Here is a 16,496-nt window from a genome sequence, read left to right as displayed (position 1 = left end):
GAGTATCCACGGGGTATGTGGCCTGCAGCTGAAAAAGTGTCATGGCGATTGGCAAAAGATTCCAGAATAGTCACCCATTCCGTTTCCTAAAGGGGACTGCCAAGGGGAAAGTGATAATGAGAAAAAGATTCAATAACCAACGAAAGGATAAAGTTCTACGAATCGGGGCATGGAATATCAGAAGCTTGAACATGGACGGGAAGCTAGAAAATCTGAAAACGGGAATGCTAAGGCTAAGTCTAGATATAGAGGAGATCAGTGGGATGAAATGGAAAAAAGACAAAGATTTCTGATCAGATGAGTACAGGGTAATATCAACAGCAGCAGAAAATCGTATAACGGGACTACGGTCCGGTATGAACAGGAAGGTTGGGCAGAGGGTGTATTACTGTGAACAGTTCAGTGATAGGGTTGTTCTTATCCGAATAGACAACAAACCAACATGGTCAACGATAATTCAGGTATACATGCCGATGTCGCAAGCTGAAAATGAAGAGATAGAGAAAGGATACGAGGATATTTAAAGGATAATACAGTACGTAAGGGGAGATGAAAATTTTATAATTATGTGGTACTGGGATGAAGTTGGGAAAGGAGTAGAAGATCACAGGAGAATGTGGGCTTTGGGCAAAAAATGAGAGAGGAAAAGGACTAATTGAGTTCTGTAATAGATTTCAGCTAGTAATAGTGAATACTCCGTTCAAGAATCACAAGAGGACGAGGTATACTTGGAAAAGGCCGGGTGATTCGGGAAGATTTCAGTTACGTTACGTCATGGTCAGACAGAGATTCCGAAATCAGATAATACATTGCAAGGTTTACACAGGATCAGATATACGTTGAGATCACAATATAGTGGTGATGAAGAGCAGGCTTAAGTTCATCAAGAGATTAGTCAGGAAAAATCAGTTCGCGAAGAAGTGGGATGCGGGAGTACTAAGGACCGACAACATACACTTGAATTTCACTAAGGCTACACATACTGCAAGAAGAAATAGCTCAGTAAGCCGAAAAGTTGAAAAGGAATGGATAACTCTAAAAAGGACAATATGTTCTCTTTGCTACTGGCTCTGTCACGTCGTTAAGCTTTGTAACTCGTTCCTCCACCGCCTTGTCGGATGCACCTTTCGCACGAAATATGAATTTAAACTTGTAACATTGGGTCACTCTGCAATTAGTGCCCGATCAGACTGCTGGAGGCTCCACCTTATTAATTCTGTATTCTCTACTCAGCCATATACCCTGTATAGAAAACCATAAGCACAATGAAGTTAAGAGCTAAGAATCCATGGGTAACAGAAGAAATACTGCAGCTCAGCGATGAAAAGAGGACGTTGAATAATGTTCAGGGAAATTCAGGAATACAGAAATACAAGCCACTGAGCTAGGAAATAAATAGGAAGTGCAGGGAAGCTAAGACGAAAATAAATGACTGTCGGAACGACTGGCTCAGCATATAGGAAAGTGAATACAGCCTTCGATGAAATTAAGAGCCAGGATGGTAACATTAAGATCGCAACGGGAATTCTACTGTTAAATGCAAGGGAGAGAGCGGAAATAACATACTGAAGGCCTCTATGAATGGGAAGATTTGTCTGATGTGATAGAAGAAGAAACAGGAGTCGATTTAGAAGAGATAGGGCATACACTATTAGAATCAGAACTTAAGACGGTTTTGAAGGACTTAAGGTGAAATAAGGCGGAAGGATACGTAACATTCCATCAGAATTTCTAAAATCATTGGGGGAAGAGGCAACAAAACGACAATTCACGTTGGTGTGTGGAAGAGAAAATATCATCCACACAGTTCCGAAGACTGTAAGAGCTGACAAGTGCGAGAATTATTGCACAATCAACTTAACAGCTCATACATCAAAGTTACTTGCAAGAGTAATTTGCCGGGGAATGAAAAAGAAACTTGACAATATTTTCGATGACGATAGTTTCGGCTTTAGAAAAAGTTAAGGCGCCAGAGAGGTAATTCTGACGTTGCGGTTGATAATGGAAGCGAGACTGAAGGATACGACCCGTGCTTAGAATTTGTCGATCTGGAAAAAGCGTTCAACAACGTAAAATGGTGCATGATGTTCAAAATTCTGAGAAATGTAGGGGGAGGCGGATAGTATACAACATGTACAAGAACCAAGAGGGAATAATAAAAGTGGACGACCAAGAACGATGTGCTCATATTAAAAAAGAGTCTAAGACGAGGATGCAGTCTTTCACCCGTATTGTTCAATCTGAACATCGAAGAATCAGTGATGGAAATAAAACAAAGGTTCAGGAGTGGAATTAAAATTCAAAGTGAAAGGATATCAGTGTTACTATTCGCTGATGACATTGCTTTCCTGAGTGAAAGTGAAGAAGAAGTAGATGGTCTGTTGAATGGAATGAACAGTTTAATGAGTTAATCGAAGAAAGACTAAAGTAATGAGAAGTATCAGAAATGAGAACAGCGAGAAACTTAACATCAGGGTTGATAGTCAAAAATAGATGAAGGTAAGGAATTCTATTACTCAGGCACCAAAATAACCAAGACGGACGGAGCAAAGAGGACATCAAAAGCAGTTTTATTCTTTTATGTAATTTGAATGTCCAATCGCAAGTGTGCTGTTGTAATTGGTTTATGTTTCAATTAGGCAGAGCGCAGTGCACCGTGGCACCGGGGCTTCACGGCCGTTGCTGCATTAGACTGGGCTCCATGTTGCTTGCCTTTTGTCTCGATCTCGATCTTAAAACGAGTATTGCTGTTCTCTTTGCTCCTGGCTCTGTCACGTCGTTAAGCTTTGTAACTCGTTCCTCCACCGCCTTGTCGGATGCACCTTTCGCACGAAATATGAATTTAAACTTGTAACATTGGGTCACTCTGTAATTAGTGCCCGATCAGACTGCTGGAGGCTCCACCTTATTAATTCTGTATTCTCTACTCAGCCATTTTTATCATATTTGTACCTTATATGCTGATTGTGAAGTTTAACTCTTATAAAGGAGGGTTTCATGTGCGTATGTTCTCAGGGAATGTTTAGATGCCGAGGCGCTGTTCGTATTCATTGTTTCTTATTTCATTAGTGCCCATCTGTACTGACATCAATCGGATTATCCCTTAGCCAGAAGCTCGCGTGCCCCGTGTCTCCATTGCCGAGCGTTCAAGTCTTGGAAGTTGTCTTATTGCTACTTGTGTGCCTTATGTTAGGCCTCAATGTTATACCTTGGAATGAATTTATACTGCAAAAGAGAAGTCATTGTGCAGGATAGCCTTGCGGGTTCTGAGTTTGGCAAGTTTTGATTGTATGAAGTATTTACATCAACAGAAATTTTCTTAATGTTTCATGCATTTGTTAGACAGATTTCAACAGGGGTTTGAGAAAAAAAAAATTTGTATTTGTTAAATTGATTGATTTTATTGTATTTAAATTGTACAAGTTAATAAACATTGTTTAATACAAGCTGTGTATACTTGGCCTTGATGCTTCCTGTCGTATTATTGGACGCAAACAGCACGTTCTAAGGATGATAGGACATCTGTTAAGAAACCAGGTATTGTCTTACATGGTACTATAGGGAGCCGTAGAGGGGAAACAAATAATTGAAATAATTGAGAAAGCAGGTTACAAGCGCTACTCTAAGAGAGGTTAGCACAGGAGAGGAATTCGTGGATGGCGGCATCAAACCGGTCATATGACTGACGATTCAAAAAAACTGGCGAGAGGGATGGGATATCACTCACAGGAACTGCAATTCATTAAAGAAGGTCTTCATTTGAAATCTGAAGTCGGCTAACAAATGAATAAAGATTTTTTTCTGTGATATAATTACAAATTGACAATTTTCTGGTTTCTTCCTTTACTTGAAAACTACATACTTGTGAAATTTCATGATTCTAAGTCAAGAGGAAGTAACATTTAAGTTTTAATGGGTGAATTTGCTATTATCAAAATATGTGACATAAATGACCGTGTTTTCCGCTTGCTTTGACGTAGAAGCCTTCGTTTATTACACCGCCAAGTGATTATAAATCTTAGTACGTGACATGAATTTTAACTTGATACGTCAACCCATTCCTGAGAAAAATGGGGCTTAACAGAGTAACGTACAGACAAACAGTGAGATAACAAAGGACAAAATTTTTTTTCGTATGATATTATTACAAATTAACAATTTTCGGTGTGTTTCCTTTGGTTGTACTGTGAAATTGTGCTTCTTGGTAAATTTCGCGATTCTAGGTCAACGGGAAGTACTCTTTAGGTCTTGATGAGTATGTTTGCGAGTACCAAAATTTGTGGCGTAAATGGCCGTAACATTTGACTAGATTGACATAGAAGCTGTACTTTTTTCAATGCTAAGAGACTGTAGCCCCTTAGACGTGAAATAAATTGCAACCTGAAAAATTGAAAAATGGCTACACGTTCGTGAGAAAATTGATTTAGAACAATTGGACAGACAGTCACACACACACACACACACACACACACACACACACACACACACACACACACGTGCGCGCGCGCGCGTGCGCGCTGACTGTCCTTTACCGACTGGGGAACGGAACATTAATTAGTAGATAAACTGTTAATAATTTCAAAAGTATTCGCTATAAGTGTTACTTCACTTATTCCTCTATGAGACAAGATGGCCAATGGTTTCATGGAAAAATGTTTGCGGTTGTCTGCGGAACCATGACTGTGCCTAGGCGTACACCTCTTCGTTCGAAGCGAATCGACGGCCACGAACGGTTTTCTACAGGTCTCAGGAATATGAAAATCATGTGGGAAGAGATCGAAACTCTATAGAGGAAGTGCAAGGGCTTCCCAGAAACTTATGCGGCGCACTCGGAACAATGATTGCAGTATCTGGGCCGGCATTGTGTTCCAACAGAATGATGCCACCTGCCGACATTCCTGGTCATTTCGACCAAATGGGGCGCTTCAATTTTTGGAAAGTGACCACGTACCGTTCTGCGTTAATTGTGTCACCGCGTTTAAAAAAAAAAAAAAAAAAAAAAAACAAGGAGCAAAGGTCTTTTACAATCAAAGAAAAAAAGTAGTCATGACTTTCCTGGAGCTGGTGTGCAGGGCTTGGCTTTTTTCGGTGGCACAATAAACGGTATTTTTCGTCGTGATACCTTCCCAAGTGCTGCAGTGTTGACATTCTGTCCATCTTGTACTGTCCTGTCGAGCTGTAGGCAATCCATTGCTCACAGGTCTTCTGGAACTTCCGATGCTTTGTCATGCTGGCTTTAGCCGAACAGTGACTCATGCCCAACATGAGCCGAATGTCCTGCACCGTCTGTCATCATCTGCCGTAGCAATGACAGAAGGGGTAACGTCGCGGTGAGCCTGTCCGGGCCCGCTGCTGTTTTTGAATGATATCGAGCTTCTTGGATCACTTTTTCCAAGGAAACACACGCACAGGTGTTCGCCACACACTACAGACATTTGAGCATGAGGTGAAATTCACCTCTTGACACTTCTTCCGCAGTCAAAAGTCGCGCTATACCTCGCTGTCCCTCTTCCCCGGCCTCCACAGTGAAACACACACGCGACTCACTGACATCATGTCGAGCACGACTGACACACAAATGGCAAAGCTGTGAATGTTCTTGCTGTCCCTCCATGAAACGTAATAGAGCTCGTTTCTACGGAGTGCCTCAGACCTTTCGGCTCAAACTGAAACAGGTGATAGTATGTCCACAACCGACTTATTGAGAGAGAGAACTATCTGTCGAAAACGCATATTTATCGTGTTATGGACATACACAGCATACACCGCATAACCACAACGAAGCTTAGAGTAATAGTTCAAAGCGACAACCACGATTCAACGCATGTGTTGAACGACACATCCAGTTCTGCCGCACTGGAAAGGGAGCGGGTGATAAACCGCGTACACCCCCGACCTCCAAAGAGATGTACACAACGTACCTCACTGCACGTGTGTTATGTGACGACCGCATTCATCGCATCTACGCATTAACCTATGCCGCACTTACACCATTACCTATGGTGTTAGTTGTTCATTGCTTCCGACAGCTTGTGATTTGTCCACTGTATACGGTGCATGATACGTAGTGAAAGATGGAGCGTTACTCGTCACGGAAGTTGGTAGACATGCGTTTAATGTACGGCGCGGCAGGACGTAGTGACCCTACAGAAGCACGAATGTACAGACAACACTTTCCCTACAGGCTTTATCATAATTGGAAAGGTTTATCCCCGTGGAGACCAGCGCACGAGAGACCCAGTCGTTTACGCCATACAGAGCCCACCAAGATTCCCGCCAAGGACACATCCGAATCCCAGACTTCATGCAATTGGCGTTGGATCGTATGGCCGACCACAGAGCAATAAGCTTCCGTCAAATTAACTGTGTAACGCACACTTCGAAGGATATAGAGTGAAGAATACTGGTGGGACAGGTGTTACACCCGTATCGTAAAGAACGTGTGCAATCACTCGGACCAACAGTTTTTGAGACCGCTGTTCACTTCCGTCAATGGATTGCTCACCACAGTGTTATAGTGCCGAACGTTGTACAATTTACGAGTGTATTGTTCGTGTATGAGAACTCATTCACCCGAGACGGTGTTCTCAACAACCGCAACAGCCATGTCTGGAGTGAGAACAATCTCCATGCCAACCACATCGGTGGCCACCAACAACGATTCTCTGCAAAACGTATCGGCTGGCATTGTCCAAGGTCACCGAATAAGACTTTATTTACTCTCTTCCCGTTTGGTTAGTCCACGTTGCCTGGTGTCCTTGAGAGATTAGCTCCCACAGTTCTTGGGAACTGTACTCCTTGTTGTACGCGAAGGGGTGAGGTTTCAACACGACGGTGCACCAGCCCACTTCGCTGTTAATAACCGCCAGCACCTGAACCACACGTACCCTCATCGTTGGAGTGGAAGGCCCGTGGCTTGTAAGACGCTTGCTCGCTCGATTCTTGAGTATAATTCATCTATCTGTGAGCAGTGTGCGGCTCGCTTTGATGCCGTTCATAGCTTGGCATCTTGTAATAGCGAGAGTGGCGTCTCGTTTTCTTAATGTGTTCACTGGCGCCACTACGTTTGCTCACCTTGTCTGTCCGTGAGTGGCAGCAGCTGCGCTTATCGATAGCGCGTATTGTGGTACCATCTTTGGAGCGGCCTCTAGTATTTCCGGATCGTCATGTGTCGAGCGAGCTGAGTTGGGACGGGGCAACAGTGAGGTCTGGACAGCCAGTACTCGCCCGACTGCTGGCGACACGCATGCACTGCCCGACGGAAGGGTGTGGTTGCGAGAGTGCACGACCAGGTCAAGGTGCCGATTCAGCGAATTTAGTTGAATGGATCGTGATATTAGAATACTGCAACTTTCACCTATATGTATGTGCCAACCCATTGAAGTGTCCTCATGGTAATAAGTTGTCAGTCGACGATTTATACTGGAATCCTGACTTCAGTTGGGACGAACATTGGTTGGTCGTTCGGTCGGTTGTCGCAGCGGACGACGTGCATTTGGTCTTCCGACCGCTTCTGGCTTCTCTGTGTTTGTGCCGACTTATAATTCGTCCGTGTTGTTTCAGAGTGACTGGTTTTAGAATTGTCAGTTGGTACTGTTTTCCCGGATCCGTGTGTATCTTGTGGATTTGAATGAGCAGTTATTTCAATGCTGTCTGTGTACTGGATTTGGTAAGGAGTTGCGAACGGACATCAGTTCGGTTGGGTCGCAACATCGAGCAGGTCCGTGCAGCGCGGGGGCAAGCTGGGGCCGCTGGCGGCGTGCTGCCGCTGCCGAGTCGAGGACAGGTAGCTGCGAGAGCGACGACTTCGTTGCACACCGAACCCTGGACGTTAAAGTTCAGTGAAAGTTAACTGCTAAGGCAACCCCGACTATTCTGTGATCTCGCCTTTGGTCGGCGGGTTGTTGGTGCCAAGGCCGCTGAGCCTGGCGGCAACGAGTGAAGTGTTTCGAGGGGGTGACGTATTGCAGCCGTCTTTCTCTATTTGTTATTCATCACTGAATTTAGTATTTTATTAGTGAAGTTCAACCAGCGGTATTTTCTGCCTTGTGACCGCTAACGCCCCCAGTTACCTGCCCTATAGGTTAGCGTACTTTTCCGGCAGTGTACATTTCCTCGTCGTGTTGATGCTGTCCGACACAGCGTGTAGTTCGACAGCCTCGTGTATTGTACTGTGCATATCTTTTGGGAGGTCTGCCTTGGTTCTAGTGTTTCCTTCGGCCTTGGGTGTTTTCTGAAGACGTAGTGCTCTCTGTCTCTTCGCCCTTGCCTAAAAATATTCCACCGTTGTGCCGGTGATCGGACGTTAGGCGGATTGGTTAGTCGGTCGGTCGGCGCTTAAGCTGCCCCTAGTTTGATTTACCATCCTGTTACATGAGTACAACTGTTAGCTGCCTGTCTCAACTTACCTTATGATTGAGTTACTTTGCCACTTGCTGAGAACCGCTCGTCCTGATTCCTTAGATTGTAATGTTTGTTTTAAGGATTTTTCAATTTTCTAATTATTGTTGATGTGGCCTTCAGCCGAGCAATAATTTCACTTCTTTGGTGATAAGGCCTTGAGACGTGTTACTGTAAGTTCATTTTTTAAGAAAACTTGTTTTAAAGGCAAGGGATTTATTTTAAATGTGCTATTTGGAATTGTTTTCCTGACTTCTAATTCAGGCCTTCAACCGTTTGTGATTTGAAGTTGTGTGTGGCCTTCAGCCGAGCATTAATTTCACGTCTTTCATAATAAGGCCTTCAAGGGTGTTACAATAACTTTTTTTTAAAAGCAAACTTGTTTTAAAATCAAAGTATTTGTTGAAATGTGTGCTATTTGGAATTGTTCTTCTGACATCTAATTCAGGCCTTCAGCCGTTTGTTATTTGACATTGTTTGTGGCCTTCAGCCGAATAATAATTTCACTTCTTTTATAATAAGGCCTTCAGCCGTGTTGCAGTTTGTTTGAAAACGAAGTATTTATCTTAATATGTGCTATTTGGAATTGTTCTTCTGACTTATAATCCAGGCCTTCAGCCGTTTTTTGTTTGAGGTTATTGTTGGTGGCCTTCTGCCCTAAAATTGTGGAATTTTTTTCTGTGATAAGGCCTTCAGCCGTCATACAGTCAATTGTGTTTCTTTAAGAGATTGTTTTAAAATTTTAATTTATTTAAATAAAGTTTACGTATTTGTTGTGCAACCGAGAGTAACTGATTACGGCCCATATCCTGAGAAGTCAGCTCTCAATCTGGGATCCCAATCAGATATGACTGATAGAGGAGATAGAGAAGATCCAACGAGCAGCGGCGCGTTTTCGTCACGGTATCGTTGAGCTGGCGAGAGAGCGGTACAGAGATGCTAAACAAACTCCACTGGCAGACGTTACAAGAGAGACGTGCCTCACGGAGAGATTTACTACTGAAATTTCGGGACAGCACTTTTCAGGAGGAGTCAGACAAAATATTACTTCCCATTACTTCCTCCCCCCATTCCCCCCACCCCCCATCCCCGCATACATGTCGCATATTGACTACGAGGAGAAAATTCGAGAAATTAGAGCCAATACAGAGGCTTACCGACAATCATTCTTCTCATGCACTATTCGAGAGTGGAAGAGAGTTGGAGGACTATGGAAGGGTTACTTCACGGAGGAAAAAAATTGTTTCGTGAATACTTTATGCTAAAATTGTGTGGATCTCACAGCAAAATTGATGCTTAACATTCACTTGTTGCTGCTTGTCACGGTTAACACTCCATGCACATGTTTTTCAGTTTTATTTATTTTGAGTTATGACATTTTCCTTATCTCTCCCTGGATCGAATAATAGTGGTCGGATATTTGATTAAATATATCAAATTATTACCACAGCTGCAGGCTTTTTATAATCATTTTTTTTTTGTTCTTAAGTTATGTGATAATTTAGGGAGTACCAACGCAGAACGTAGTTTCTGCGGTGCTTGATGCAATCTTGAGATGTGTTAAAGTGTGTAATTACGACCTGTCGTCGTTTGGTAGCGAGATTTAATCAAATTTCTTAGGTATTAACTTTATGGATCATCATTTTTAAAAGTGTTTCTTTCTCGTCGTATAGCTCTACATTGTCTGTTATCCTGATTAATTATTGTTACAACTTCGAGGCTTCAGTGGGCTGGTTATGTAGATGCCAGTGAATCAGAAGCACATAGTTAATTTTTTTGAAGTCAGAATTTTTTAATTATACCAGGTAGTGAGAGGCTTTTGTTGTTTATTGGCCATACAGATATTGTTTCATTCGTATGAAGTAAATGTTATGTGCATTTGTATTTGTGTGTGTGTGTGTGTGTGTGTGTGTGTGTGTGTGTGTGTGTGAGTGAGTGTGTGTGAGTTACGTTTGTATGAATGTTTGCATATGTTGTCTAATTCAGAAGAAGGCCATATGGCCGAAATCTTATTTGTTTAGCAGTCTTCTTGGTGTATTTCCCTGCGACGCAGTGTTTCCACTATCATTTTCATAATACTGTCATTATTCCATCCGTGACTTTCCAATCTTTAATGTACGAATTCACTGAAATGGCTTGCTGTGATACAGAAAACTCACCACACTGGGCATATTTGTGTAATCTTATAATGCAAAGCAGACTAAAGGAAAGTCCAGACGATGCTGCATGCCAAGGATTTTTTCTGTATCTGTAAAGTGCGTATTACTAGAGATGGACGGATATAGAATGTTGAGGTATGTGACACCATTCTTGGAATTGCATGGCACCACCTACAGGCGACTTACTAGCCTTAAAAATGCATTGCCTATACAGGGAAAGCACATATGGTGACCAGATAACAAAATAAATTTTGTCAAACTTCTGTATGTATCAGGAGAACTTAATATTCGAAAGTTATACCTGCCACACGAACAATATCGACTGATTTTTGTGACTAACTGCGACGTATGTTTTGGGTACTCCATAATTGACATGCGATCAGTGTGTGACAAATCTACATCCGACTGTTCTAAATACGATTTATAGATGAACAACGAGAAATATGCAGCTCAGATAAAAACTTTAAATAAGCTGAAACAATATCTATCGACTTAAAATAAACAACACAAGAGGAAAGCAGGTAAGTTGTACGAGATTAAACGTTCGGAATGTTTGGAATCCAGAAAATACACAGCTAAGAGAGTAATCTGTGTGGATTAGCAGTTAAATCTCCCGCTCCCTGACATTTCAACCAATAAAGCATAATGCAGTCAACTATCATTTTATTAGTTCAGAATAAATGACGCAACCGTGCATTTTTTATCAAAACGTTTTCACGGCTCGAAACAGTCAAAACATCTGAGGTTAATGTTTTGCGACAACTAAGATGGCCGACATCTGCTTCCAGTTTTTGAAATCCAAGACAACTCCCCTTATTTTTACGTCTATGGGTGAGACAGAAAGACATCACAGTGATGCGTCTTTGGTGGTAGCCATTATTTCCAAAATCAGCTCACCACACCCAATCCTAAAGGTAGCCGGCCGTGGTGGCCGAGCGGTTCTAGCCGCTTCAGTCCGGAATCGCGCGACTGCTACGGTCGCAGGTTCGAATCCTGCCTCGTGCTTGGATGGGTGTGATGTCCTTAGGTTAGTTAGGTTTAAGTAGTTCTAAGTTCTAGGGGACTGATGACCTCCGATGTTAAGTCCCATAGTGCTCAGAGCCATTTGAACCATTTTTTGACCCTAAAGATAACCAACGCTCTCGACCGTTACAACAGATATTTGAAGCATCCTCATAGTGGCGCTACTCTTCCATGAAATCAGTTAATAGAATCGTAACGAACTGTTGAATCTATAACTTCCAGTGCAAGCTATGTTAACATATAATTTTAATTCACCTCCTCTTGACAATCAAACTAATTGATCTGAACCAGTAAAGAGGAAATTGATAAGTATTTATCTTTTCAAACTCATGATAATTTATGCGCGAGCAAGCAATGCAGCGACAACATTGCCCGAAAATATTCACACTTCCCAAGTCGATCTTTATAAAATCGTATTTACAAAGCAGCGGTGGTCTCGCGGTTCTAGGCGCGCAGTCCGGAACCGCGCGACTGCTACGGTCGCAGGTTCGAATACTGCCTCGGGCATGGATGTGTGTGATGTCCTTAGGTTAGTTAGGTTTAATTAGTTCTCAGTTCTAGGGAACTGATGACCACAGCTGTTAAGTCCCATAGTGCTCAGAGCCATTTTTTGTTATTGTTGTTGTGTTCTTCGGTCGAGAGACTGGTTTGATTCAGCTCTCCATGCTACTCTATCCTGTGCAAGCTTCTTCAAGTACCTACTGCAATCACGTATCTGCTTAGTGTATTCACCTCTTTCCGTGTGTATCTCTGAGCAAAAAGCGAATCTGGTACCTGGAGTCAAAAGTTTTTGTTCATCATGCTTTTTGCCCTCTTGTGGAGATATTTCCTCTTACAAATATTTCTTTATATCTAGCCGAGATGTGAAATACAAACTTTCATAAATTTAGCTTTACTTTTTTTTAATGTAGTGAAATATTTCCTTGAAAATTTTCATTAAATTGCACCCGCTTAAGAGTTGTATTTCCAGAAACAGTGAAACACGATTTTTTTTTTAATTTCTGGTCGAGAAGTCAAATACCAATTGTCAAAGACATAGTCTTAAAAGTCCTTTAGTAATTACTTATTTTCAAAAAACCTTTCACCCACTACTTTATCCCGTTAGTGGCTGAATTTCCGAAAATGCTGAAACACGTATTTCTTATTTTCTGACAGAGAAACCAAATACCAATTTTCGTAGTTCTATTTTCATAATTTCTTTAATACGACATACTTCCTAAAACTCGTCCATCCACCATTTCACCCCTTAGGAGTGGAATTTCGGACAATCCCTTCTTAAATAATGCCTGCAGTATAAGATGCTCACCCTGTCCAAATTTCAAGTTTCTATTCTTAGAGATATGGGCTGGGCGACGATGAGCCAGTGAATCAGTTTGACCATATTTCACCCCCTTACGGACTGAATTTCCAAAAACATTGAAAACATATTTTTCATCTCCAAATGAGAAACCAAACACCAACCTTCAAAGATTATCTTTAAAAATGCTTTCACAATAAAACATTTTCATAAAAAATCTCATCACCTATTACACTGCTTCGGCAACGGCTTTGCCACAGTGGATACAACTGTTCCCGTCAGATCACCGAAGTTAAGCGCTGTCGGGCGTGGCCGGCATTTGAATGGATGACCATCCGCGCCGCCATGCGCTGTTGCTATTTTTCAGCGTGCACATAGCCTCCATCCTCAGCTGAGAATGAGGCGGCGGTCGATGGTCCCATTTGTTGCCTGAAGACGGAGTGCTTTATTTCACTATTTCACCCCCTTAGGAAATCAGTTTCCAAACCACTAAAGCACATATTTTTTTATTTGCAACTAAGAAGTCAAGTTCTAGCGTTCATAGATATAGCTTTAAAAATCTTTAGTACTTAACTAATAATGATATATTTTCAAAAAAAGCTTTCATATACTATTTCACCCCAATATGTTTAAATTTCCAAAAATGCTGAAACAAGTATTTCTTTGTTTCTGGCCGAGAAACCAAATACCAATTTTCGTAGGTCTAACGTCAAAATTACCTTAATATCGACACATTTAAAAAAAATCCTTCATCCTCCCACCGTCTTAGAGCTGGAATTTCGAAATATCTCTTTTTAAAAGGCGCCCACAATATAAGATTGACACATTCCCCAAATTTTAAGTTTCTCTCCTTAGTGGCTTACGCTTGGCGATGATGAGTTACTCAGGACTTTGTCTTTCATGTATAGAGATGACACGTCGAATAAAAAGAGAGCTCACATCACTTTTATTGAATACCAAAAAGTAAGGCAGTAACCTTACGAAGAACTGCAGCATGCACGCAGATTTCAACCACCTGTGCGTTAGTAATGCTTTGTTATACACGAGCAGGACAGTTAGCTGGAGTAAACTGATACCTGCTCGTATAGCGTAGCGCACAGCGCGCTAGCTTGCGAACAGGGAGGTGAGCAGACCAGCATCGGGAACTCTGGGCTGGTAAACCGGCCAGACTGGATGTGGTTCTTAGGCGGTTTTCCACATTCTCTTAGGCAAATGATGAACTGGCCCCAAAACTCCGCTTCAGAGACTACGATACACAACGCAGTTACAATACGATAACCCACAGCACAAAGTTTACGTTATTCACAGACAGATGGGGCACCAGTCTTTCAGGTTATCTTGACAACTGTGGCGTCAGGAAGGGCAATGAAATAATATTGACCAAATCCCAAAAACCAGAATCCCTTATTAGATAGAACAAAAGCTATGAAGAAGACGACGAAGCTGATGTAAACTGTAGTTACAGACAGTGTAGTATTACTGTATTTCATATGCCTAATGATGAATAGAGCTGTCATAATACACTGCTTTGCAAGCAATAGTGTCTGGAGTTGTGGTTATTGTGCAGGACATCTAGCCAGTCTGTGTTACCTGGAGTATTTCGTTAATAGCAGTACTATTCTGAAAGTAAGGTCGAATGGGTCGCGAAATGGAAACCACTGTGAAAATTAAGAATGTTTTATTCGCAACAGCTAACTACACCTTCCAACTACTTCTCTACACAGTCGCCACTCCGACTTAGGCATTTGTCGTAGCATTGTACCAACTTTCCAATACCTTCGTCATAGAATACAGCCGCGTGTGCCTTCCGCCAGTTCTCTACACTGGTCTACAGCTCGATGTCTGTGCCAAAATGTTGTCTTCACTGCTAACGGTTACTGTGAGCAGAGATGAAACTCAGGGACACCCAGCTACGGGCTCTATTGTGGGTGATCAAAAACACGGCAGGAGGATCTCCATTGCCCCTGGAGAGTGCGGCCGAGAATATTGTCATGAAGAAGGAAACGCAGGACAGTTATGTCGGCTGTATGATATCAGGCGAAATTTCTTACCAGGCCATCATACCTGGCGGGAGACACTATTTTCTAGGCATCTTTACGTGCTCACTGTGCGCTCAGGACTGAAAAGAGGTACGTGACGCGATCGACAGGCATACTAGAGACACTGTCCAACACATCCGTGCAAAACTTCATCGAATTTTCACTATGGTTTCCAGGTCGCATCCGATCAGACCTTACTTTCCGAATAGCCTTATATGAGGTATACCAAAGTGTGAAGTACACCTTAGCTGTAGCAGCGTTCTGTGTAATCTCAGTGGGAGGATGTATTTGCCAAGAGAGGGAGCACTGGTATTCCCAGTTCCACAAGCGAAGTTAAAGTCTTCGCAGAAAATTACTCATTTCTGGGGAGTTGTTTCCGCAGTTCTTTGCAGACTGGATTCCTGAGGATCACCTCAAAGAGCTATTATCCAGTTATTTCGTGCAGAAGAGGAGCACGCTTCACAGATATACCGCAATGTAAAAGAGGTGAACGGAAAGCAGTGTCTCCCATATTGCAAAATTTTCTGTTGGTGTCAGCGAGCATTATGAGGCAGGATGTGTAAACATCAAGGATATGCCACGTTCAAGACAGGCGCACGTTGTCACGACCATTGCCATGATTTTGGCTGTAGAGGAGCTCATAATGACGAATCATCGGATTATCACACATGCCAGGTCGTTGTGCTGTCGACAAGCAAAGAAATTGTCCATCACTTAATTCAAGAGAATTTTCATTATGGCAAAGTTTGCGCACAGTGGGTAAGCAACCACGTTTCAGATAATCAGATGACGGCGAGAATGAGTGTTTGCCTGGCCCATCCGTTAAGATATTCGAAACAAGGAGAGGATTTCGTGGGATGTAGGAAAACGCGGTGTCACCACTTCGAGCCTGCCTCCAAATGGAGTGGTGGAGTCACGGCTCCTCTCATACAAATACAGCCCACTCCACCTCGAAGGACGAAAAAGTGATGCTCAGTTTCTTTTACAACGAAGAAGGACCTGTGCTCATCGTCTGGCTACCAAGGGGTGTAACAGTTAACGCTGAACAGTAATGTAACACGTTGCTGAGGCCCAAACATACCATCAAGAACAAGCGCAGGAGCATGCTCTTGAATGTGCTAGTGCTCCACCGGAAAACGCTATGCTACATGTGGCCATAAAGGCCCTTGAGCTCCTTCAAAAACCTCGATGGTAGCTCCATGAACATCTTACAGCCCCGATATTCCCCTATGTGACTCGCATGTCTTTAGCTCCTTAAAACAATCTTTCAAAGATCAGATATTCAACGGTGACAAGGAAGCGCAGGAAACCTGGATAAACATGCTTGGATCAGTGTATAAATGCCAAAAGCAATCATTTGTACTTTTTGTGTTCCACGTGAGCTGAAAATATAATATTGTTGTTAAAATTCCTTTATATACAACCATATACAACTGTAGTCTCCTTTCCATTTGGGCACACCTTATGCTTTGTGGACAATCCAAATTTCCTTTCACCGTTGAACCTGCGACCAAGTTGCCTGCGCAAGTTTTCACTGTGGTCTAAGTGACTGCAAGATTCATGGCATCAACACAACGT

The sequence above is a fragment of the Schistocerca serialis genome, chromosome 2 (assembly GCF_023864345.2).
Source record: "Schistocerca serialis cubense isolate TAMUIC-IGC-003099 chromosome 2, iqSchSeri2.2, whole genome shotgun sequence".
In the NCBI taxonomy this organism is placed as follows: domain Eukaryota; kingdom Metazoa; phylum Arthropoda; class Insecta; order Orthoptera; family Acrididae; genus Schistocerca; species Schistocerca serialis.
This window is presented reverse-complemented; position numbering follows the sequence as displayed.